The following is a 25,874-nucleotide window of genomic DNA, read 5'->3' as shown; positions in this document are numbered from 1 at the left end:
ACCATAAATCTGTTCAATATGAAAACAATAAAATATATTCAGTTAAAAAGTATGAGCATGGTTAAAATATGACTTGCTGTGGAACAAACAATATTCAATTAGTTAAACAAATTGGATTTATTGAAGATAAATATATAAACCTGATAATTAATATTAGTACTATTTTATGCATCACATCACATTTATTTGTGGGTGAAAATTTATGCAATTCAAATACATAAATCTTAAAATTAAACCTTTTTTTTTTTTTGATAGAGTGCATTTATCCAAAGCCAAACCCATGACCATGAGCAGTTGAGCAACAGGAACTCCACAGGAACACAAATGACATTAACACACAATTTGTCATTACATCAGCAATACAACAATCTGTGCATGCAAAAAGATGTATAAAGCCCCCCCCCCCCCCCCCCCCCAGCCCCAGCCCCAGCCCCAGCCCCCCCCCCCACCCCACATTTTTACCTTGATGACAAAATGACAAGTCTATCAATCTTCCTTATCCAGGGAAAAGTGGAGGTTCGGTACAGCAATCAATAACGTCACAATTAGTCGAATCACAGAATCATGCACAGCTGGACTGGAGCTCCGCTTGTGCCAGATGCCCGTCCTGACATTAGCCAGCTCCTCCTGGGACACGCTGACATTTCTTCAAGCTCACAGAGGCGACATGTGTGTGATGGTGAGTGTGTGTGGGAAGCTCACCTTGACTTAGTGACCTGGAACTGCATCCAAGCCATGGGACTCCCAGAGGAACATGAGAGAGCCACGTGAAGGGCTGAAGTCTAGATGTCTGTCAACACTCATCAGTGTAGCACTGAGCTAATGACAAGCAAAGAGGCTCTGTGACCCAGGATGCTTCAGGGAAACTGGGATGTACGCGTGACCGGAGGCTGGCCGATGTCTGCTTTGACCGCCAGCAAGAGCAGATTGCTAAGACTGACTTTAACAAGTAGATGGTTGATGTGCAATTTCAAGCTGTTTCAGTAGCGTACTGCACTGTGGCATCCTGTAATTGATCTAAAACTATTGTAAACCACAGTTAAAATCCTCTATAACTATTGTATGCAATATTTATGACCTCATATTAATTGAGAGAAAATTGCAAAGGAAATTGTGATATACACTTATATAGAAATCGTGTTATTGTACATAAATCAATATTTTTAGGATGATTCAATGATTTTTGACTTGAATAAAACCAGTTAATCAGTTTAAGACATGGTCTGTATTTAAGCCCTCATGTTTGCCATGTGTCTTGGTCAAGTATTGTTTTGTGTAACCGACGTGGACGTGGCGCTTACCTATAGTTGTTACACAAAACAATACTTGACCGAGACACATGGCAAACATGAGGGCTTAAATACAGACTACTAATGACTAAACGAGACACACCTGTGAACATGATTTAGACAGTTAACCAATGACTACTAAACACAAAAGACTAGGGAAGCAAATGGCAGGATCACATGAGGGCAAGGGAATCACATGACAAGACGTGAAACATGAACCAAAACAAGACGTGACATTTAGATTTAGTTAACAGTAACAGCTCTGCTACATCAAGCTAAAATTGCTCCAATGGTAGGAAAATCTGCTACTCTATGAAAGGGTCAGGAAGCACAAGAAATTTTTCATTATTAGCATTACTTTTGTAATAATTTATTGCATCATACAAAATGAAACTTAAACCTGAAATCATCTTAGGGTTATGTATGTAATCCCGGTTTCCATGAGAAAGGAACGAGACGCTGTGCTTATGCGATGGGGGAACGCGTACCGTGGAACCCAGTGTCTGAAACAAGTGTGAAATCATGCCGATCTTATTGACCGACGGCAGTCCTGTAATGTCACATGGGGCGCCTGTGGATATTAAAGAGAGCCTGCACAGGCATGACTGAAGCATGGCAATGTGATGCTATGGGGATGTTAAGACCCACTATGCTATGCTGACCAATGCCTCCCTGTGGACTGTGAAAGTTTTCACCAAGCACAATCTTGTCAGGCTAAGCACTGAAGAACTCGATGGTCCTTGGCCCAGAATATACGGATCAGCAACCACATAGGATGCATCCTGTGGCACCACAGCCTTGCTCTCTAGAAAGCCCAGTGTTATTGGTGCTAGTAAAAAAGCACCCAAGCTTCCATGCTCAACCATTTCTGATATGGGGACTCTTGCATTAGACTATAGTCCGAGCCACCAGCTTCAGGACAGCCTAGAGCACCTAATAGTAGAGCTACTAGGGTAGAGTTAAGACTAGTGATGCACCGATGTGAAAATTGTGGCCGATACCGATAACCGATCATTAAAAAACATTAAGAAACATCCAGAAATTTCCCAGATATTTATAAACACCCCTCAGCAATCTCTGATATATTAAGTGAATCCCAACAAAATCCCAGTGCATAAACTTTAAATTATGTCCATGGTTCACATCAACACACGCTGAACACTTGCTACGTGTACGTGTAGACTAGAATAAAGTTGGGCTGCAGCTACAGTAGATATTTTAATTGTTAGCGTGCTTTTCATCCATTCAATGGTAAAAAGAAACTCTTCTTATCACTCAAGGAAGATATTTTTCCACCTCCACATAGGCTGTTTTTTTTTACTAGGGTGACAATACATCAAGACTTTAGAGTAAAAGCAAGCTGCAGCCAATCGATACTGTATAAGCTACTGACCCGGCCTGGAAGTGTACGTGCATAGCCCGAAGGACGTTAGCTTAATTTCTACTATGTCGCCAAATATATGGATTGAGCCAAACTGGACTGTTTGGCAAGACAACTGCTGTTCTTTGCAATTCCTATTACGACCATATAACTACATTCTGCCTGATACTAGGGCTGTCACTTTTGAGAAAAATCAATATATCAAAATATCAAATATATCAAATCAAATATCAAGCAATATAGGCTATTCGAATATCTACGAGTCAAAAAACGATGAGTCAAAAAATGCGTCATGAAGAGGAAAAAAACATATATAAGTCGCATTTATTTAGAAATTTATTTCACACAAAAAAAAAAAAAATGTTACGGACGGGACAGTTCTCCGTTACGGACGTGAGCGCTCTGAAAGCGGCACTAAAAGACTGCTTTAAAACTTTCACAGAGACCTCAAACTGAACGCACAAAGCCTGTCTTTAAATTTAATTTCGTTTTGTATTAATTGTATCTTAATTTTAATCAATGTTTCATCAACCAGAAATATATAGAATATATAGAATATATATATATAGAAAGCTTGAAATGTGTACTTTTAAACAGAACAATTCAAGAAAGAAAACAGACTGTTCTCTGCTTATGTCATCTGTATGAAATGTGCATTTCTCTCAGGCGCGTTCACTACTGCGAAGGTCACGAGTCAGCATCGTCAACTTAATCTTCAACTTCACACGTCATATACACAGGAATGATTATCGGCCTGTTCACATCGGCCCTATTTTGACATCGGAACATTACCGATGTGTAAAAAAATGACCATATCGGCCGATATTATATCGGCGGCCGATATATAGTGCACCACTAGTTAAGACTAAAGGTCCTTGCACACTGAGTCTGAAATTTTTGTATGCGTTTGTTTGTATTCGTCATTCGGTGGCTCGGAATTGTCAAAACACCTCTCAAAATGCTTGCTACGGATGCGAAAAAAATGCAGAAAAGCAAACCTGATAAAATTCATGATGGACGAAAGTTTCGGAGGCAGTGTGTAAACGTGATTGACACAACGTGAGGTCGTATTTATTTTTTAACGCGCGAAAATGTTGGACTCAGTACAGTACTACAACCTGCTGCCTAACCAGGCAATAGATGAAGTAGGGAGTCGCTTACAGCAACTCTGCATATTATCATGACGCCCAACACACTTTTTAGCCTTATTGGAGCATCGTACTGAAATTCCTCAGCTTCTATGTTTTGTCCAGTTTTAATAAAGAGAATGGATCACTAACCTTGAAACAGGCCATTTCACCCTTTCAAAAGCCCTGCTCTGACCTTTAACTAGCCTGGGAATGGGCATCAACCCATTCACAACGGTGCATAGCTCTGCTTTATTAACCCAATCAGATAAATTGGAGAGGGCGACAAGTGAGAGAGTTGACGTAGACCATATTGAGCTTCACCCTTCAAGCTGTATACTCACAGGGAATACCTGCCATGGAGCACAACACCGTCCATGAACTGGGGAGAGCGACAGATTTTTATGTCAAGCTCAACCTTACAGATATTCATAAGGAGCATTGCCCTTCTTTAATACACAATCTGAAAGATGAGGGAGTGGATCACCCAGCTTTAATGGCCCAATCTGATGGGTGATGGGCGATGGGTGAGATAAAATCCAGTTTTGAATGACAAAAACAAATATATTCTCCTTTCTCTTGGCCGAAATTACGGCCCTCAGGTTGGATTTCGACCTCCTCCTGCCGCGGCGTCTCTGCCCTGTACTCGCACACCTTCTGACCGTCCATCCAGAAACTCATCCCTGAAGAAGGATCTGAGGGACCAGGAGGAGCCTGGACCTGACGAGGTATGAACTTCCAAAAAGTCCAGAGAGTGAGTCTGGAGCATCAAGGAGAATAGTTTTATCACACTGATTGATGCCCGACAGATTTAGCCACAGATGCCACCATCACAGCCATAGAGTAGCCGATAGAGCAGGGCATGGAGGGCTGACTCTGGCCGTGCACAGTTCTGTAGCCTCCTCAGGGGACAATCCCTCACCTAGTTTTAAGCCTAGTTTTAGGCTTGCAACACCGTCAGAAGCAAGAGAAACCCCTTCAAGCTCCTCAGCCAGCTCCTTCTGCAATCCCCATGATCCCCAGACAGGAGCTGGAACCATGAGGCACAGAAGCTTGGCTCCCATCTCTCACGAAGAGAGCCACTGGTCGTATTGAGTGCATACAGCCCTATAAGGGCTGAGCGAGCGCGCTACACTCCTAAACAGACAACACATCGCCAGGCGTTAAAAAACGGTATGGTGATACACACTTTCTGAACTGCAAGGTTTTTTTTGACACTCACACACGCTGCTTTCTTTCACCAGCACACAAACAAGCGGCTTCCTGAAGACAACAAAGCTGATGACATGTAATCCAGGAGCTCTTCTATACGCACAGTTGCTCCATGTGACTTCATAGGACTGCTAATAGGACTGGCGTGATTTCACACGTGTCTCAGACACCTAGTTCCCCCATAGTGTCAGCAACTGACGCAGTGTTGAGTTCCCTCGAAAGGGAGCCCTAGATTGGTAACCTTAACCCTAACTTCCCAATTACACAGCTAACACATGCTTATCACAAACCTGTCTGAAAAATAGAAAATAATATTATGGAAACAAGACCAAAATGACAAAATCCAACCTAGAAAACACATCCTAAACTAAACATACGCTAAAGGACAAAACATTGAACTTCCAATATTCTCTGAAGTTATTAATTGCACTGAAAGTCCTCCGAGATCTCCATGTACATATTCCACCGTTATGAACTTGTTGAATGAATTTCTTCCACAATTACACATAATGAGAAATAGAGAAATGGTTTCCAAATGAATGGTACACACCAACATGTTTCCCCAAATAGCAAACTCAAATTGTACAGCATGTTTACAGGTCCGTTTAGAATATTTCTGCTTTCAGTAAAAAAAAAAAAAAAAAATGGTGATAACTCAAATGAGAAAAAAAACCTTAACATACTGAAAAAAAATAAAATAAATCTATTATAACTGCCCTTAAAGCTCGAGAGAAAGTCCCAAGTCCCCATCTCTCCTCAAAACACGCTGATGCTAATCGCTTCTTTATGATGACAGATATACTGACCATCAATAAACTATAAAAGTCAGGCAGCCAAGCACATTAGCAGGATCCAGATACTGGGATGGAAAACACTCTTCCTTCAGACGTATAGAGCCTCATCGCCTCACAGAGGAACAACACACACCACCTTAATAGATACTAACATGTTCCTCTGTCCACTGTAATTTATTTTCTAATCCCTAAAGGAACATGGGGTAATAACATTTTTATAATATTGTGCTTTACGCTTGGGGATGTTCTTTTTTTGTCTGACAAATGGTGTTTATGTTGTATGTGTGGTGATAAGTCAAGCAGATGCATTACTAGCAGCTGTGAAACAACACTGTTAGGAAGAACTCTTGGATTTTGTGATCATTTATGCAGTTGCGTTAGGGCAGTAAAAACTAAATCATTGGCTCCATAAGAGATTTTAGAAACACTTTTAAAAAAAGGTCCCAACTAAAATGAACTAACACGGAGCTATTCCTTTGTTACAGTATGTATTAATCTTTGTCAACGTTTGTTAATACAAACACAACAGTTCATTGCTAGTTAATGTTAGCTCAAGTCCAATTAATATGATCTGAGGTCATATTTAGGTTTGTGATTATTGAATATTTTTGTGTTTTGTTATGGTTTTATAATTTTTGGGGATTGAATTTGTGACATTGTGTGATGTCTTATAGTATGTATATTAGGGGATATTTGGGAGTAATTTGGATTGCAGGTGTTATTGTTATGTGATGGTGAATGTTGAAATTAAAGTGAATGTTGAAATTAAAGCAACTATATATATTTTAGTGTGTTTACATGCACGTTCTTAACCCTTAATACACTTAATGCTCAATACGCCGACAATGCATGTTTTCCTTTATCATAAACAGTTCGAATTTTGCCCATTTCCTCAATTTCGCGCGATATGTAAACCCATTAATCTGCATTCTGTTGGCCAACTGAAGTATGCATTTGTGAAATGCGACAGGAAAGCATAAGGTTCCATTACAGTAGCAATCTATTTCTCTATTCCTCATATGACCTTCTAGGGTTATAGGGCTGGAGGCTATCCCAGTTTCTCTAGGCCAGAGGCAGGGGAAATCACCCTGAACCAGATGGCCAGTCCATCACAGGGCTTTTACTCACAAAATCACACATACAAGATTTTTTTTGACTCTCCAAAGCACCTAACCTGCATGTCTTTGGACTGTGGGGAAACTGGAGTACCCGGAGGAAACCTACGATAACATGTGGAGAACATGCAGACTCCACACAGAAAGGACTCCTGGCTCAATCCAGGGTTGAAGCAACAGCGGGGAACTTTTTTGCCCTCACGCCAGTTTGCACAATATTTATTTTTATTTTTTTATCAATAGGCTACTGTTATCAAAAGTTATCATTTTGTATATACATAACTCCTGAAAAAAAAAGTGTTTGGTCTGATTTAAAAAAATAAATAATTGTAAACGGATTTGATTGGTTTGTCGATAGTGAGCGCGGAAATACAGGTGATCAGCGGCCTTATTAAGCGAGTCATTGAGTCATTCATTCAAAAGATTCGTTCACACAGCTGATTCATCAAGAATGAGACAGATAGCCGTTTCTCAATATGCGTTCTTGTCTGTACTTGTGTTCTTGTGGACTTGTGAAACGTGAAACTTGTGAAACGTCATCAGTCGTCATCAGTCGCTGCCCAAGTACTGTTCCAATTCAAAGTTCACATCTAGCCAAGTCCAGTTCAAATCCCCGGATGTGTTCTTGATCCGCCCCTTTTACCGAGGATGCATCGAGAGGTGACTTGTGCGAACTTGAGACAGCCAGGTATCCCAGAATGCATCTCACACCAACCAGCAAGAAACCCCGCGTAATTTAAAAATACTGCTGTAATTGTGTCACGAAATGTAGTTTTAAGAGTATTTCAGGCGAGAATGTAGTTGTTTAAAGATCAAATCTTTGGTTTATTTATAAAGATAGCGCCTATTTGAAAATTTGATCTGACGTTTTCGGAGTTGTGAGAACCAGGCAATCGGACGCTAGGGGCTCATGTACCCCGCCAAGTTAAATTAAAGGACAAATCCAGTGAAAAATGAACCTAGGGGTAATTAACACATGGTTACCGAGTCGATCGTTCCCTGCGATGCGTTTTCATGAAAATCGAATGTAAAGAGTTTTATCTTTTAAAAACAGATTAGCTCATAACAGTAGTATATGGGGCACAGAGTAAGTAAAAATAAATCACTAGTTAATACCACTAACAAGGCTCAAAATAGCCTCACACTAACACGGTAACATAATGAGGGTCCTTACATACAAACCGAAGCATTGAGAACTTTGTAAGTGTACAGACAGTTTAATAAGAAGATACTTTATAAAGACAGTACATTACGCGTTTACATGCAGGAGCCATCTTGGAAAACAGTCTCGACTAATCGAGCCACGAACGCTGTGCTACGTTAGATTTCACAAACGTAATTCCTATCGACCAGCTATCCTATCGACGGCGTTCGTGGCTCGATTAGTCGAGACTGTTAAAACGTGAGGTCGTATTTAGTTTTATATATAAAAAACGAATAATCTAGTCAGAATATAGGCTACAGTTAAAGCTTTCCTTTAGTTTTTGTGAAATGCTCACACGCACGCACGCAGCCACGCACACACAAACATGTTTAAATACATTTATGTTGTTAATAAATAAATAACAATTAATTGTTGTAACAGCAATATCTCCAAGTTTTGTTTTTCACTGTAAAAATTTCATGATTTGCCAATGCAAAGAGAGTACCGCCACCTTTTCCCCCCCCACTTCAAGCACTGATTATAACACAAACAAATCATCCTCCTGGCGACTTTTTTTTTTTTTTTTTTTTAAAGCGACAAATCCAGCGACTTTTACTGGTGTCTGTGACGTCTGTGACGTCGCCTTGAAGATTCTCCTTCCTTTCGCGTCGACATATTTGTGTGAGGCAGGATTCTCAAAAATGACTACACTCAAAATGAAATACCGCAATCGTGCACAAATCGAGGATGATTTGAGGCTATGTTTATCAAACATTGAGCCAAGAATTGAGGATATTTGCAAGGCAAAGCAGGCTCAGGTCTCACATTAACATCACCTACCTGCAAGCTTCTGTAAAAAATGCAGATGATGCCTACACTGCAAAATATTTCGTTGTGAATTTACAATAAATAATTGGATAAATTTTGCATGACTTTCACAGTAAGGATTACAGCAATATACTGTGAAATATACTCACAGCAATTTACTGTAATTTTATATCTGTAATATTACAATGCATTGTTGTAAAAGCACAACTGTATACTGTAACTTCACTGCTTCAATGACAAAGCAATTACTGTGATATTACAGTACATTACTGGGGAATTACAATCTTTTGCTGTACATCATTACAACAAGGCCCTGTACTTTTACAGTGTGTACTGTGAAAGTAATGTACAAGTTGACAATTTACTGTGAATTTACAATGTATACTGTGGAAGTCATGCTAAAATTGTCCAGTAACTTACTGTAAAAGTAATGCAGATGAAGCTTCCATTTACTGTGAATTTACAATCATTGTACAATTAACCCCCTCCCCCCAACAAACAACTCTTTGGTAAAGTCAATGTTAGCCCAATGGCATATTTATTAACAAATACATATTTTTCAATGTACAGCAGATGCCAAGAACTTCAAGAGTTCAAGAAATTCAACTTTCTAGTCATAAAAGTCATCTTAAAATGCAGAAAATGCAGAGAAATTGTGCAAACTTGCAATTCAACTACCTGTCTCACAATTCAACTATTCAACTAGCTGTGTCACAATAACAGTAATGGACAGGATGGGAATGAGGCCTTCATGGCAAGATAAGAGAGCAAGGGAGAGAGCGATGAAGGAATGTCGTAAAGGGGTCAGGCGCTCCTCTCAGTCTCAAACATTATAATGAGTCCACACGCAACAGCATTGTGTAAAAATCTTGTAGTGCAAAGTTGTCTTGAAAAATTACAAAAAATTACGCTTCTTGGTCTTTGAGCCTCTTTCAGGATTGATGCCCAGGAAGCACCTGTTAATAAGCAAAGATAGTTTCAGTTTTAAATAGACTTACAGTATGTATTGCAGACAGCATTTATCAAGGTGTGCTTTTTGCTGTGCTTTTTCCCCACATCAAACCCTAATAGATTTATAATCCAAACTTGTTAGATCTTACTCTCACCATAATTTTTTTTAGCCATTTTTAGCCAAGGTGCCTCAGGTTAGGTTTGCCTGAGGCAAAGTGGTTGATTTTCTACTATGAGAGGCGATATCAACGTGTGCCACCACTGAAATGCATCTTCACGCAATTGGCCAGTTGGTAAATTAAAACCAAACCCTGTTGAAAGTATGACAAACATATCCTTTCAATAAAGGGCCTGAGAGCATTTTGTTATGCTTTGAAAGAAAATTTCATCTACTTCATTCAATACATTCGCATTTCCCAATAGACGTTTCGAAATCATCATCACATAGCCTGCCCCAAAACAAAATAAATAGCTGTGATTGGACCGGCAGGTATTTGTCAGCATAACGTGTAGAAACCCAGACTGATCTGCAGAGCGAAATTGAATGAGTTTGCGAGATCAGGATGGTCTCACCAGGCTAGCCTCAGGTACCTCGTTTGTCAGCATTTTAGACCTCAAGACAATCATTGAGTTGGAAGCCTGTACTATAATGTGAATTACAAGATTAAATGTGATCTTTATAAAATACCTTTGAATGAACTCCAGCGTCGACGATCCAGCGGCAGGATACTCAAGGTTGAAGACGTAATAGCTGCTGAAGAAAGCAGCTACTCCGTGTAAAAAGAAAGGGTGTGGGCCCATCACGACATGTCCCTCGATGGATACAAGCCATCCAGAGGGCTTCATCATGTCACCTGAAATGAACAGATACAACATTATGTGTTATGAGCACTTTGCGATCTGCTTAAGATACAAATGGCTATACAAATGTAATTCTTATTATAATTATTATTATTATTATTTATTGTGGTCTTGTAGATTACTAGAATGAAAACAAAATAATGAGTTAGAAATGTCGATACTAGATCAAAGTAACATTACCTTGAATGATCAAGCAGGGGCTGCTGGGGAGTTCTGCAGTATTGACCAGTGGCAAATGGCTGTAACATAGTTAACACACAATAGCATGGATTTAGGATAAAGGATAAATATTGTTCATTGGTCAGAGGTAGTAAATCATGCAAGGTAAATGTTGATAATGTAATCACTCATTTTGCATTTTAAATATTTGAATAAAAAATCTTACACCAACTTTAAGCATCAAACTCTCTCTGATGACCTGGAAAGAAAAGAAAAGAAAAAGGAGAAATTACACAAAGGCAACCAACAATAAGAATTTCAGTTTGAATGCAGATTATGATCATTGATCATTGTAATTTAATTTTAGCCGTATGTCAAAAATGATAGTGGTATATATATAGTGTTTTTTTTTTTCTGTAGCACTTTGAGATTGCTCACTCAATGTAAAGTGCATTTACAACTTTTACAATTATTAGCCTATTCATTCATATCAGGACAAGTGGGAAACCCTAGTGTTAAAACCCTCCCGTTGTCGAACATGACATGAGACTAACAGTTATCTCAGTCATGTTGTAACTAGGATATCCGCTGGAAAAATATTATTTTATGGACCGTTTGAATCACTAAGTTATTAAAGTTAAACAGCTAACGGTTAGCCCTGCTAATCTATGATAACCTTGACTAATTACAGAAATGTGCACACATAAATAGTAATGTTTGTCCCATCATTGGTTTTATAAACTTTACAAACACCAGATTTGTCTAAACGGTGATAGTGACATGAAAAATTATAGCGAAACTCTCGTCATTACTAACATTACTACTATTAGCAAATGCTGTGAGAGAACTTTCAACAATTCCGGGCACTTGCTAACAAAATGTGAACTGTGTCATGCGATAAACGTTTATTTGAAAGTAAATATTATTATCATATTAAAATAACATGGGTGTAAGTGCTGCAAACATGCATGCTGCTCACCTTCTCCATTCAGCCCGGAATAGAAGAGGGACACGACGACGCCTTCAGTTCAAAACAGTTCGGTTATGTCATGTGACGTCAGGGCATATTTCAATACAACATTTTACTGTAATAATACTGTTTAATGCTGTGAAATCCTTATTTTTTTTCACTGTGTTGCTGTGATATTACAGACCTTGTTGTGATATAACAGCAGGTTTTAGATTGCAAGATTTTACTGTAAAATAAGAGTTAAATGCTGTAAAATCCAAGGATACTGTAGTTTTTACAGGTAATCATTGGGATATTACAGGGAAACTTAATTACAACAAGTTACTGTAAAATAATACTGTTAATTATTGTGAAATGCTGGTAATTTTTAACAGTATTAGGCTATAATAATAACAATAATAAAGCATAATTAATATCAGAGATCTGGTGCCAATTCCCAATTATAGCAATAGCCTAGTAATGATAATAGGCCTGATGATAATAATAATAATAATAATAACAACAACAACAATAAAGCATGTAACCTCATATAATTATATAACAATAGCCTAGTAATGATAATAGGCCTACCTACCGCTACTGATGATAACAATAATATCTATCTATCTATCTATCTATCTATCTATCTATCTATCTATCTATCTATCTATCTATCTATCTTTGCAAGGTGGGGTGGGGTGGGGTGGTGTGGGGTGGGGTGGGTGGGGATCGGGTCACTGGGGCCCCAACTGCAATGAACCAGCTTTTGGGGGGCCCAGCTTGCAAAAGGTTGAGAACCCCTGACTTAAATTACACATTCATTGTAACCTTTGCATGTTCAAGTCGGTTAAATCGTGGACTTTGAAAAATGAGCCTAACATAAATCAAAGGAAAGAGACAACAACCTTGTTGACTGACTAAAATGCCCGTGGAGCGCTGGAACTTGGGAACTTGAGCGGAGTGCAAAAGTTTTCTAAAACAAACATCATTTGTCAAGCTTCAGTAGTTTGCCACTTTGGAGACAGATGTAAATGGATGAAATAGAAGTTGCTTGAGGCGTGTAAAGTGAGAGCTGATCAAAATCAAATGGCAGAATATAAAGATGACCTGAGCTGTCCTCATATTCAAACTCCAGAAAGATCCATCAGGCCTTTGGCAAACATCCATCACTGACATACTGTCACCTCAGCATTTAGCCTCGACCCGTAGATTCTCATTCTCACAAGCAATGAAACAGAGAAGAGGCGAATTCTCTTGCCCAGGGCTTTGAAAACCCCTCCAATTACTCCTGCCAAGAGCCCACACATAATTGGCAGTGTATTAACAAGCAAATTACATTAATTAGTGGGTACAAATGGATGAGGAATTATATGCGCTCAGACGCTGCATCATTTGCACTTCTTCAGTCTGGTGGTATAATGGAAGTAAATTACAGGACAGCATTTCAGATCTTCACTTTCAGCAGAAGCGTGGAAATATGACATGCTGCAAATCAATAATGATGTTCAAAACCGCCTAGTCTACGCTGAGGCCAGATCAGTTTTAGGGTTTACAATGACTGTACTTTGAGGTTTCATCATAAACAAGGATGCACAAATAAGCAGTGCAGAACTTCTTTATCAGTCTTTAACTTCATTGTGTTAATTGTGTATCTGTAGAATATTCAGCTACTAGATTTCATCCAGTATTGGGCATAGCATACAGGAATGCAGCCACACTTTTTAATAGCTAAAATTTAATTTATTTGAATAAGTGCATCTGACCACTATGGTTTCGGACACCACTACAAACGGCTGGTCCCTCAAACAGTGCCTTATTTAGGGTATAGAGGGAGATTTTGGACACAACCATCGCTGCATTACTCTCCGAAATCTTTTTAGCTTTTAGCATGAATATGTTAGCCTTAAGGTTATGCATAAACGGGTGTGTTTCAAAACAATGAGAAAAATTGCATTTAGGAGATATAAGCATTCAAAACTTACAGTCTCTCACATCACCGCCGACTTCAGCTTCTCATCACATCTTCTGTCCAATCAAACGCTCTCTAGAATCTGAAGCTCCGCCCCCTATGCTATAAACACCACCTGGCCAAAGCATTGACACACCACGGAGCAATACGGGTTAGAGATGTGTGTTCGGTTGCTCAAACGCTCGAGTTTTATTCTGTTTTCCAACCGTACGTTGGTTAGGAATGAAATGGCTAGAATTTATTCACACCTCTAATATTGAATCCAGCGTATCATCAGCGCTCGGATTCGCTAAATGTTGCTGTACGACTTGCAGTCTGTGAGGAAAACTAAACGCTATTGGCTATTAGAAAAGGGGGAGGAGCCAATCAATATACCCCGCCTGCGCTTCCTCAGCTTCACTTGGAATTTACTATGGAGCTGATTTGTTATTTAAACCCCTTTTTGTACTTAGAATTTGTTTTATGCACCATATATGTATATAAGTTGTTAGAAAATATATGCAATCCTATAGGTATATGAGCTGTTATTATACTGTTGAGTAATTACACATTCCTTTAAATGCAATTAAATCTCAACACAATTTATATATTATACTATATTATGTGATTAATTCTCAAAATAATTAATATATCATACACTACAATACGAAATCTGTTGTGATGTCACAATCAAGTTGAATTGTGGGATATTGAGATGCTTGACGTGTACATCGGAGTAGACTCGCTCCCTCGAGTGTATGTCTAACAGCGCAGTGTAACACACCCCAAGAGTGACTGTGAGGTGTGTGTGCTCTTATCCTGGTGCTGACTGGAGTGTTGATGGGAAACAGGTACAGGTGAGGGACAGGAGGCATGCTGGGAAATGTAGTGTCTGGACTGATGAAGATGGGCAGATGGAGAGCATACGTGACATATAGTGCATTCAAGTCCTCCGGGGAAGTTCGTATTTACGAGGTGGAAACTCGTGTTTATGACGGCTGGTGCGTTCGAGTCACTCTCGTCAGAGTCAGATGGCGGTGTACTCTCTCTTAATTAATTACACAAAAATAGTTCTTAAACTCTAGTTGTAGAAAATGAACAAGGAATGTGCATCAGGTGTGTTTAGCTTTTTTATGTTTTTAATTCATTTTTGAAGCCACTGTTAATTTTATTGTAACACATTATAATATTATAATTTAATGCTATCATATTCTGTGTAGGCGATTATAGCTTTACTTTGCTTTAAATAGAAAAGCCCAACAAATCACTACTAAATACCTTGAAATATTGTGGTTTTCCGCCATGTTTCTCACTGACACGCTCCCAACTCCTAAAGATCGGGACTTAAAGAAAATCCCGAGCTTTCCACTTATTTACGACATTGTGGTGCAGTTCATGTGCGTTCAAATCGAAAATACGATCTTTACGACATGACTTGAACACACCAATAGGCCTCTTGTTTTTTATGATTTTTACTTCAGTTTTAGTTCTGGTTATTGTAGTATATCAAGTTACACTAAATGGAAATAATAAATAAAATGTAGGGGTTTATTACATTTTGTTTTATTTCAGGTAACTAAAAAAAGGTTTGGGTTTATTTTTAACTCTGCCAGAAACGTGAATTGAGAAAATATGGTCAGTTTTGATTTCACTCTCTACTGTATGTGTCTAAGGAGGCAAAAGCACTGAAAAGAAAAAACAAAAGTAAATAACTGATGTCATGGACGAATCCTGTGCAAAATAGTAAATCGGTGAGTTACACAAGCCTTAAAAACAAAACCACATGCAGAGTCACTTGAGTTTGTAACTTTATCATGTTACCTGTTCTTATCAAGCACATCATTTGTGCATAAAGAAGATATATATGCGTGCCCTATCCGTTAATGAAGTCAAGTAGTGATAATTTGATGCATTCAGCTACCAGGGGCCGGTTGCACCAGCTGTGCGTAAGTTATAACTTAGCCTAGTTTTGACGTAAATGGACACTAAGTTACGACTTACGCACTTCTAAATATTTTTGCGTTGCACCATTAAACTTAGTTGAATCGTAACTCTACGTATAAACTAAATATTAACGGCAGCCTCCGATCAGGAGTAACGGATGGAATAAAATATCAGACAGACTGAACTGCATCAATAAGCTCTTCTTTTACCTGACAGACTTCAATTCTTTAGACATATATGATTATGCTGACATTTACACTCGCTTACATTTTAAGAGAGAGAACATTATGTGAAAAGATTACTTTGTTAGCGGCTATCTTTAACACAAACCCATCCTAAACAGCACACCTGTGTGCATCGGTCCATGTTGTGCATGTCAAATATCAGTCATAATCAATAAACGTAATTTCTTATGCTTTTTGCATCAATATTTATTTATTGATCCTTATTCATTTCATTTCAAATACAGTTTCTGAATGTTATTTACATATAAAAACACTTATGCTATTCATGATCAAGTATCGTATTTAATGGAAACTTATTTTTACCGTTAGTAACGTGAGGCAAAAGAATGAAGGATAAACTGAAATTCACAGCATTTCAACACAACATCTGCTCACGTATTTGAAGGCTGCTATTGGATCATCGAGGCTAAACGTCATATTATGCGACTACGCATTACTTTACGGAGAGCTTACGACCTACTAGCTATGTTCTGCCTTACGAACAAATGGTGCAACGGAATAAAGTTCAGAGTTAGTTACAAACTAGCTAGTAGTTACTAAGCCTCTAGTGTGGACTTTACGTTCTAATTTAAGAAAGAACTTACGAACGACTGGTGCAACCCTACCCAGTAGAGCAAAAACTCATTTTACTATGTCGGCGCAGAAGTGATTTTCTTGATTATGAATGTGGTGGTGATGCATGTAGTTTTAGCTGTATGAAGATGTGCTAACTGCATTCACACCAGTACACTGGAATGGAAATGCTGACGTGACAATTTGAACTAGGCCATTGGCGTCTCTGCACATTAGTTATACACACACACGCACGCACAGTGATGGATGAAATGTTTGCACTTGAGAAATACATTATGAGAATCATTTCACCTCAATGCTTAACTGCAGGAGTAAAGCAGAGGGAGCGGATGCTGTTAAACGAGAGGTTAGTGCTTTTAATGCAGCCATTTGTCCTGTTGTGCTTTATAACTGATAAGGCATGAGTACCGTCTTTACAGAGCCACTGGTTTGATATCTCAGCTGAAAAAGACACCATTACATTCATTACTGATGATACTCATGTCAAAGTCCATCAGTGGTGAAAATCCAGCTTTTAATGTTGTTTATGTGTCTATGTGGTGTTTTTAATATGCTTAATATGTGTAAATTCATAAGTCGACTCCATTGCTGAGTATTTTCTCCTTAAAACTGCAGTGAACCAAAGACAGTCTCAAAAACACGCTTTGAAATCGCTGGTGTTTCTGACGTCACAAACTACCTTGTAACCAATCAGATCAACGTGTGATCGTCAACCAGTGGATCTCTGAGCTGAGTGAGTTCATTTGCATATTCATAGAGCTGCGCATACTAAATGAGGCAAGGGTGTCGAGTTACATTCAAGATATTTTAGGACATGAAGAATTTTTTTCAAGGAAAAACGCTTAAATATGTCATTTTGGTGATCAAAGATGAGTTTTAAAGAATAAAATGATTGACTACAGGGGGACTTTAAACAATTATTTTGCCAAGTAATATCATTCATTAGCTGAACTATAGTGACAGTAATGTAAAATTGATATGCAAATTCAGACTGTTTTAACACAATGGCTTTGAACGCAGTGCATTCTATCAAAAGTTGTGTGTCAGAACAGTCATGCCATGAGTAAAGATAGCACACGTCAAATCACTGTCGTGAGATGAATGGAAATGCTAATGAGTAGTTTTCTTCAGGTTCCTCTTTGAGTAGAACAATGTAGTTTTTACTAAAGTAATAAAGCATTTTATTCTTTTCTTTGGCACTTTGAACTTTACTCTCGCAGCTCCACAGTCTTCTTCTGTAATATATATAGCAGCCCACCCGCCAACAGCACAAACGTTAAACATTAAAACAGGTTTCAAATCAGGTTTCACTTGTTTATTGTAAGCCCATCTGTTTGTCAGCATGCCATCATCACCGCGAAACCCATTAGACAGCGTGCAGGTATCGGTGTTAATGAAGTGTCAGAGTCTCTCTGCTTGTTAGTGTGCTTACACTCCACTGCATCTTAATCTGGTGTGAGTCGCTACATGGGAAGGGGAAGTGATTTCATTAAGGGTCTTCTTGCATGTCCCTTCCTGGAGGTACAGATGAGGTGTTACAGATTCCTGGAGAAAAAGAGAACTTGTTAAAGACTTGTAATTGGTTCCGCAGTACAAAACTATCACATTTGCTGGTTTTAAGTTTAAGTGCGAGTGTGTGTGTGTGTGTGTGTGTGTGTTATGTTACCTCATTTAGGGGGAAGAAGAGAGTCTGCAGTTATCTTTGATTATTACAAACCTAATCAGCCCTTCATTACAAACCAACCACAGTTTTTGGTATAGTTTGAGTGATTTTGAAGAATTAGTAGTGATTATAGTTTGGTATTGTTAGTAGTGATTTCTAGGTTAGTGCATTTGAGTATTTCCTTTAAAGTCAGAATGAAATTGAAGTTGAGATCTTTTCTTCTCTGCATCTTTTCTTTCCTATTGAACTAGAACAAATGTGGGCGGGGCTTGATTGTGTCCGTGGGGAATTGATTGAATGATTGGATGGTTGTGGTTTGCTATTGGCTGATCTCATGTGAGTGACAGGTTATAGCCCCGCCCTCGTCATCAGAGAAGAGAAGAGATGCTGCAAGAGGAAGTTTTTCTGATTCAAGATTACCAGGAACATGAATTTAAAACAATAATGATGTGCATGGATAAATTAACACAAATCAAAACACTCCAATATTCCATAAAAAAAAAAAAAAAAGATTTTGATTTCATGGTGACTTTAATAAAGGCCGTAAAATAATAAATTGTTATTTAAAGGGAGCCACTGAAAACTATTACAAACCTGATTGTTATGTAATATACTTTTGTAATATTTACTTTAGTACTTTACTTTAGTGTTTTATTATAGTACTGAATTTACTACTACTACTACTTTAATCCACTATAGTCCACTTGAACACACTGAGTGCACCAGAAGCTTGTATAAACCAGTGTAACCCTCACATTGTATTTTAAGTATTCTCCAGTTGTTTAGTGTACTGTGGTGGTACTCTCATTATTGTTGTGCATTATGGGATTGAATGAGTGCACTGCTTCTACTTCACTTGGAAGTATTGGCGGAGCAAAAACAATGTAGCTAGAAAGATTATTCGAGTAAAAGTTACTTCATATTAACATCTTAGTGAATGAATGACGGAGTTTGGACTTGTTTCAAACAATATATAAAACTAGATGTTTTACATTTGCTGAGGAACGGTGAGTGTCTGTGTCTGTGCTAAACTCCCCACAATTCTAGGTAGTGCTTTCCAGGGCTTAATGATAAACCTGATAATTAATGGATCCTATAATAAGATTTGTTATACATAATTCATTTGTCATACATTCTCAAACAGGCAAGTTGAACAGTTCATCCTGAAGACTGTAATACTGTTGTCAGGATGTGGCTGTAGTCAAATCAAGTCACCTTTATTTATATAGCGCTTTATACAATACAGATTGTTTCAAAGCAGTTTTACAGTGATAACAGGAAAATGATTCAGTTATGCAAACAATTCATTTCGCCTGTAAAGCAGCTCTAAAAGAAAGTAATGTCATTGTTCAGCTGAAGTCAGGTCAGTGTTGATTCAGTTCCATTACAAAGATCATCAATTATTAAATTTGTTCATTTCATCTATAACGCAGCTCTGCAGAAAAGTGATGTCATCGTCAAAGCTCAGTTCAGTTCTCATTCAACAGTGTCAGTGCAGTCAAATCAATAATATTGTTAAATATTAAGTGTCCCTAACTAAGAAAGAAAGGACCCAAACTCCATCAATGAATGATGGATCCACCAAACTCCACCACAGAATGGAGGAAAAAACCCTTGGGAGCAGCAAAGATCAGTCGCTCAGTTCTCCTCTGGCCAACAAACGAACACGGTGTGATTATCATTCAGGCAGCATTACAGGTCAGAAAACAGATTGAGGATCAGTAGCATTCAAATATTTCATCCAGTTCGTTTTGTTTGAAGATCGGATTCATCGTGCCGGTAGGGAGCCGAAGCTGGCCATAGGGTCTGTGCTGAGGGTCAGTGCTGATGTCGTATCGACAAGGCCTTCACAGGGGATTGTCTGTTTGAGAAAATCTCTGCAGACATTCAGGGCTGCATTGTGTCTAGACGCAGGTCCACCATCTGATCTGGATCCGGCCCGGATCCGGCTGACTACATCATGCGTTGTTTTCGTGTCTAGGCGCAGGTCCTCCATCTGATCTGGATACGGCCCGGATCCGGCTGTCTACATCATGTATTGTGGTCATGTCTAGGCCCAGGTCCTCCATCTGATCTGGATCCGGCCCGGATCCGGCTGACTATATCATGCGTTGTTTTCGTGTCTAGGCGCAGGTCCTCCATCTGAACCGGATATGTCTCGGATCCGGCTGACTACATCATGCGTTGTTTTTGTGTCTAGGCGCAGGTCCTCCATCTGATCTGGATACGGCCCGGATCCGGCTGTCTACATCATGTATTGTGGTCATGTCTAGGCCCAGGTCCTCCATCTGATCTGGATCCGGCCCGGATCCGACTGAATACATCATGCGTTGTGGTCGTGTCTAGACACAGGTCCTTCATCTGAACCGGATATGTCTCGGATCCGGCTGACTACATCATGCGTTGTTTTTGTGTCTAGGTGCAGGTCCTCCATCTGATCTGGATACGGCCCAGATCCGGCTGACTACATCATGCGTTGTGGTTGTGTCTAGACGCAGGTCCCTCATCTGATCTGGATACAGCCCGGATCCGGCTGACTACATCATGTGTTGTGGTTGTGTCTAGACGCAGGTCCTTCATCTGATCTGGATACGGCCCAGATCCGGCTGACTACATCATGCGTTGTGGTCGTGTCTAGACGCAGGTCCCTCATCTGATCTGGATACAGCCCGGATCCAGCTGACTACATCATGCGTTGTGGTCGTGTCTAGGTGCAGGTCCACCATCTGATCTACATACGGCCCAGATCCGGCTGACTACATCATGCGTTGTGGTTGTGTCTAGACGCAGGTCCTTCATCTGATCTGGATACGGCCCAGATCCGGCTGACTACATCATGCGTTGTTTTCGTGTCTAGGCGCAGGTCCTCCATCTGATCTGGATACGGCCCGGATCCGGCTGTCTACATCATGTATTGTGGTCATGTCTAGGCCCAGGTCCTCCATCTGATCTGGATCCGGCCCGGATCCGGCTGACTATATCATGCGTTGTTTTCGTGTCTAGGCGCAGGTCCTCCATCTGAACCGGATATGTCTCGGATCCGGCTGACTACATCATGCGTTGTTTTTGTGTCTAGGCGCAGGTCCTCCATCTGATCTGGATACGGCCCGGATCCGGCTGTCTACATCATGTATTGTGGTCATGTCTAGGCCCAGGTCCTCCATCTGATCTGGATCCGGCCCGGATCCGACTGAATACATCATGCGTTGTGGTCGTGTCTAGACACAGGTCCTTCATCTGAACCGGATATGTCTCGGATCCGGCTGACTACATCATGCGTTGTTTTTGTGTCTAGGTGCAGGTCCTCCATCTGATCTGGATACGGCCCAGATCCGGCTGACTACATCATGCGTTGTGGTTGTGTCTAGACGCAGGTCCCTCATCTGATCTGGATACAGCCCGGATCCGGCTGACTACATCATGTGTTGTGGTTGTGTCTAGACGCAGGTCCTTCATCTGATCTGGATACGGCCCAGATCCGGCTGACTACATCATGCGTTGTGGTCGTGTCTAGACGCAGGTCCCTCATCTGATCTACATACGGCCCAGATCCGGCTGACTACATCATGCGTTGTGGTTGTGTCTAGACGCAGGTCCTTTATCTGATCTGGATACAGCCCGGATCCGGCTGACTACATCATGCGTTGTTTTTGTGTCTAGGTGCAGGTCCTCCATCTGATCTGGATACGGCCCAGATCCGGCTGACTACATCATGCGTTGTGGTTGTGTCTAGACGCAGGTCCCTCATCTGATCTGGATACAGCCCGGATCCGGCTGACTACATCATGTGTTGTGGTTGTGTCTAGACGCAGGTCCTTCATCTGATCTGGATACGGCCCGGATCCAGCTGACTACATCATGCGTTGTGGTCGTGTCTAGGTGCAGGTCCACCATCTGATTTACATACGGCCCAGATCCGGCTGACTACATCATGCGTTGTGGTTGTGTCTAGACGCAGGTCCTTTATCTGATCTGGATACGGCGCTGATCCGGCTGACTACATCATGCGTTGTGGTCGTGTCTAGGCGCAGGTCCCTTTATCTGATCTGGATACGGCGCTGATCCGGCTGAATACATCATGCGTTGTGGTCGTGTCTAGGCCCAGGTCCACCATCTGATCTGGATACGGCCTGGATCCGGCTGACTACAATAAACCTCGGGATAAACAAAGAGACTAATATTAGCATAGATGCCATTCTTCTTATGATGTAGCAAGTACAACGGGTATTATAAGAAGGGTTCCCGGTTTTTATAAAAATAAAAAAGGCCCTTAAGATAAATAATTCTACACTTACAAAATTTTGAGCTGCAAATGATAACTTCCCACTCATTTGACCATCTGACATCCTATGACAAGTAATTCATCTAAATGAGTCTACATACACCCCATAACTTATGATCACATATCTTATGATAGTAGAAATTTTTACAGAGGGGTTTTCTCTTCTTTTTCAGTCTAACAGTAGGGTGTTGATTTCCTTGGCAAGTCAGTTGTCCCTCTCGATACCAGTGTGTGCTGCTGTAACCTGTTTCATCAAACCCTAACTATCATTGACGATTCAGGGTGGTATTTCCTATAAAAACACATTATACTTACATTTTATACTTACACTATACATTTATATTGTTTCACCTAATCATCCACTGGAGCCACTGGTGCTTGGACTCAAATGACTGAAGCGTACAACTATATTTATATTGTATATTTATACAGTATTGTCTGCTTTATTACACGCTTTAGTAAAAAAAACAAAACAAAAAAAAAACAACATTTGATTAATTGCAGATCAATACATATTTAATGTCTGCATCCACTAATCTGATGCTAGTTGATGACTGAAAGCATAAGTCCTTTTGCACAGTACTTTTACTCAAGTAAAATTAAAAAGGCATACTTAGACTGAACTTTTTCCACCACTGATCATTTGAAAAGATATAGCTTGCAAAGACAGAAGCATCTGTTCAGATGGCCGTATACATTACTAGAGCAAATCTGGTTTAAGGGTTTAATGAAATGAATAGGAATGAAACATATCTTTCTCCAGGTATTCTGCACTAGAAAGACAAAACACAGTAACTACAACACATGTTGTATTTGTTGTACTACAACAAATGTTTTTGACTGAATTTTTATTGAACATTCACAACATGTTTTCTCTGAATCCGAGCAAAGTTGAGTCAAACCCATCTGTCACAGGTGAGAATCGTTGAATAAAGCCAGTGTCAGTCAGAACTCAGTTTTGACAAAATGTTCTTACTTGGCCTCTGTTGAACATTGCTGCGTTTCCCAATAACGTTGTGTCTTAGCGCGCTACGAAGACTCTTAAGGTATAACTTAACTAAAGGTATACCATTGCTAGGCGTGTTCCCCGAACTATACCTTAGGAAGCTGCTTAAGATATACCTTCTTATGTGTGACGTTACCCAGTGCTGTCTGTCTGTGGCGGTGCTGCTGAATCTGCTGATATCGACGGCTCGAGAATCAATTATTCTCTCTTGCAGGGGCAGCTTCACTGCGTTATGTGAGATAGCGGTGTTCTTTATAAAAGAAGCACTTCAGAAATAGTTGAAATTGCATTTATTAGGACTCATGGGATATTATAATAAATAATCCAAACTATAATAGCCTATAATAGCCTAGCCTACATATTTTAAAATTGTATCATATATTGCTACCATAATAACCATTTCAAAATTTTTAGGGCTGGTCCGAATACCATTTTTTGAGCTTCGAAGCTTCGGTAGTAATGAACATCGAATATTCGAAGCTTCGGAGAGAGGGTGCTGAACATATTCTTCCCTAGGCCGGTGACACACTGGATGCGTGGCGTAAGCGTCTCAGCTGCGTGGCGTGTCCGTTTTTATTTCGGCTCCCATGTTAACAGGTTAGAGCTTGCACACCGCCTGTGTGACGCGCGGCTCGAGCCACGCGGAAAACGCGTGCATGCTAGAAATAGAACCGACGCCTATTTTTCACGCGACACGCAAGCGTCTTGGAAGCGTTTCCATGCAAAATTGAATAGGAAAAGATGTTTATATGTCATTTTGACACGAATACGTATTACATGTCATTTTGATGTTTGAAAGTGTCTAGGTTTTGGCAAATGCAAATATAAATGTAATGTAAAAAAAAAATATGATCGATTTTCAAATACTGCACCTGTCAATACAGAACGAAATATTCTGTAGCCTATTTTGCCGTCAACACTGCCGACGATGTCTTTGCTGCTATATATTTATGTTTAATATCAAGTATAGGCCTATTCTATTTCTAGCATGCACGCATTTTCCGCATGGCTCGAGCCGCGCCTGAGATGCGTGTCTCACGCAGGCAGTGTGCAAACTCCAACCTGTTAACATGGGAGCCGAAATAAAAACAGACACGCCACGCAGCTGAGACGCTCACGCCACGCAGCCAGTGTGTCGCAGGCCTTAGGCCGGTGACACACTGGCTGCGTGGCGTGAGCGTGGCGTTTCTGTTGCGTGTCAGCTGCGTGGCGTGTGCGTGGCGTTTTCCATGTCTTTGCACACCAGAAGCGTGTCTGACGCGGCGCTGCTGCTGCTAGGTGACATATGATAAGCCTCATTGGTGATATATTTGACATATGGGGAGAGAGTTGTGGAAGGCCTATACTTAATGTTAAACATAAATATATAGCAGCAAAGGCAACGTCGGCAGTGTTGACGGCAAAATAGGCAACATAATATTTCGTTCTGTATTGACAGGTGCAGTATTTGAAAATCGATAATATTTTTTTTAATTGCATTTATATTTGCATTTATGTCAAACCCTAGACACTTTCAAACATCAAAATGACATTTATTAATATGTATTCGTGTCAAAATGTCATATAAACATCTTTTCCTATTCAATTTTGCATGGAAACGCTTCCAAGACGCTTGCGTGTCGCGTGAAAAATAGGCGTTGGTTCTATTTCTAGCATGCACGCGTTTTCCGCGCGTCACACAGGCAGTGTGCAAGCTCTAACCTGTTAACATGGGAGCCGAAATAAAAACGGACACGCCACGCAGCTGAGACGCTTACGCCACGCATCCAGTGTGTCACCGGCCTTATTCAAGCGCGAATGAGAACCGTTTCGCGGGGGATCCCCGGTGTGCAAAAAAAAAAAAAAAAAAAAACGATTATTCGAATGTCAAATTTTCAAATCGAATACCAACCCACCGAACGAATATTCGAACATTCGAATATTCGGGTCCAGCCCTAAAAATTTTTACGTGCTTTCTTCTCTTTCCCATTTTTGTTCGCTGAGGTGGAGCTGCGATGAAATATTGTTCTTGGAAATACTTTCCAGCATTTCAGTAATAAAAGTGTACATCTTACGTACGGTGCTCGGCAGTGATCAAAAAGGATTTAAACAGTGGATTTTGAATCTCTTCTTGTAAACTCAGAGATGTGGATTCAGACGGCAATTAAATTACCACATGTTTTGGCCTATTTATGGATTGTTTTTGTTATTATTAGTACTATTGGTCCCTTGTAATAACCTATAATTAGCACTGAGGTAAGGTGCTCCAAGTCGCCAGTGATTTAGGAAGACATGCCTTTGGTAGTGTCTCCTTTCCTTTTCAGTCGACTTTTTTTTGTTATATTGTGTACTCTTTACTTCCTTTGGCCTAATAGAAGATTTTTGGGAGGGTTTAGGGATTTTTTTATATATTTTTTTGTGTAT

The 25,874-nt window shown here is 40.0% G+C and overlaps 1 long non-coding RNA gene across 1 annotated transcript; it reads right to left on the bottom strand.

The window, feature by feature from the left end:
* Positions 1 to 10,559: 10,559 nt before the first annotated feature.
* LOC311097308 lies at positions 10,560 to 11,189 on the bottom strand. Its single transcript, XR_014609232.1, has 3 exons — positions 11,088 to 11,189; positions 10,883 to 10,941; positions 10,560 to 10,695 (listed from the first exon to the last, which is right to left on the bottom strand). It is a non-coding gene; the product is annotated as an uncharacterized lncRNA (long non-coding RNA).
* Between the last annotated feature and the right edge of the window lie 14,685 nt (positions 11,190 to 25,874).

This window comes from Abramis brama, assembly GCF_963993115.1.
Source record: "Abramis brama genome assembly, chromosome: 15".
Taxonomy (NCBI): Eukaryota; Metazoa; Chordata; class Actinopteri; order Cypriniformes; family Leuciscidae; genus Abramis; species Abramis brama.
Note: the sequence above shows the minus strand (reverse complement) of the source record. Positions and strands in the feature narration are given on the sequence as shown.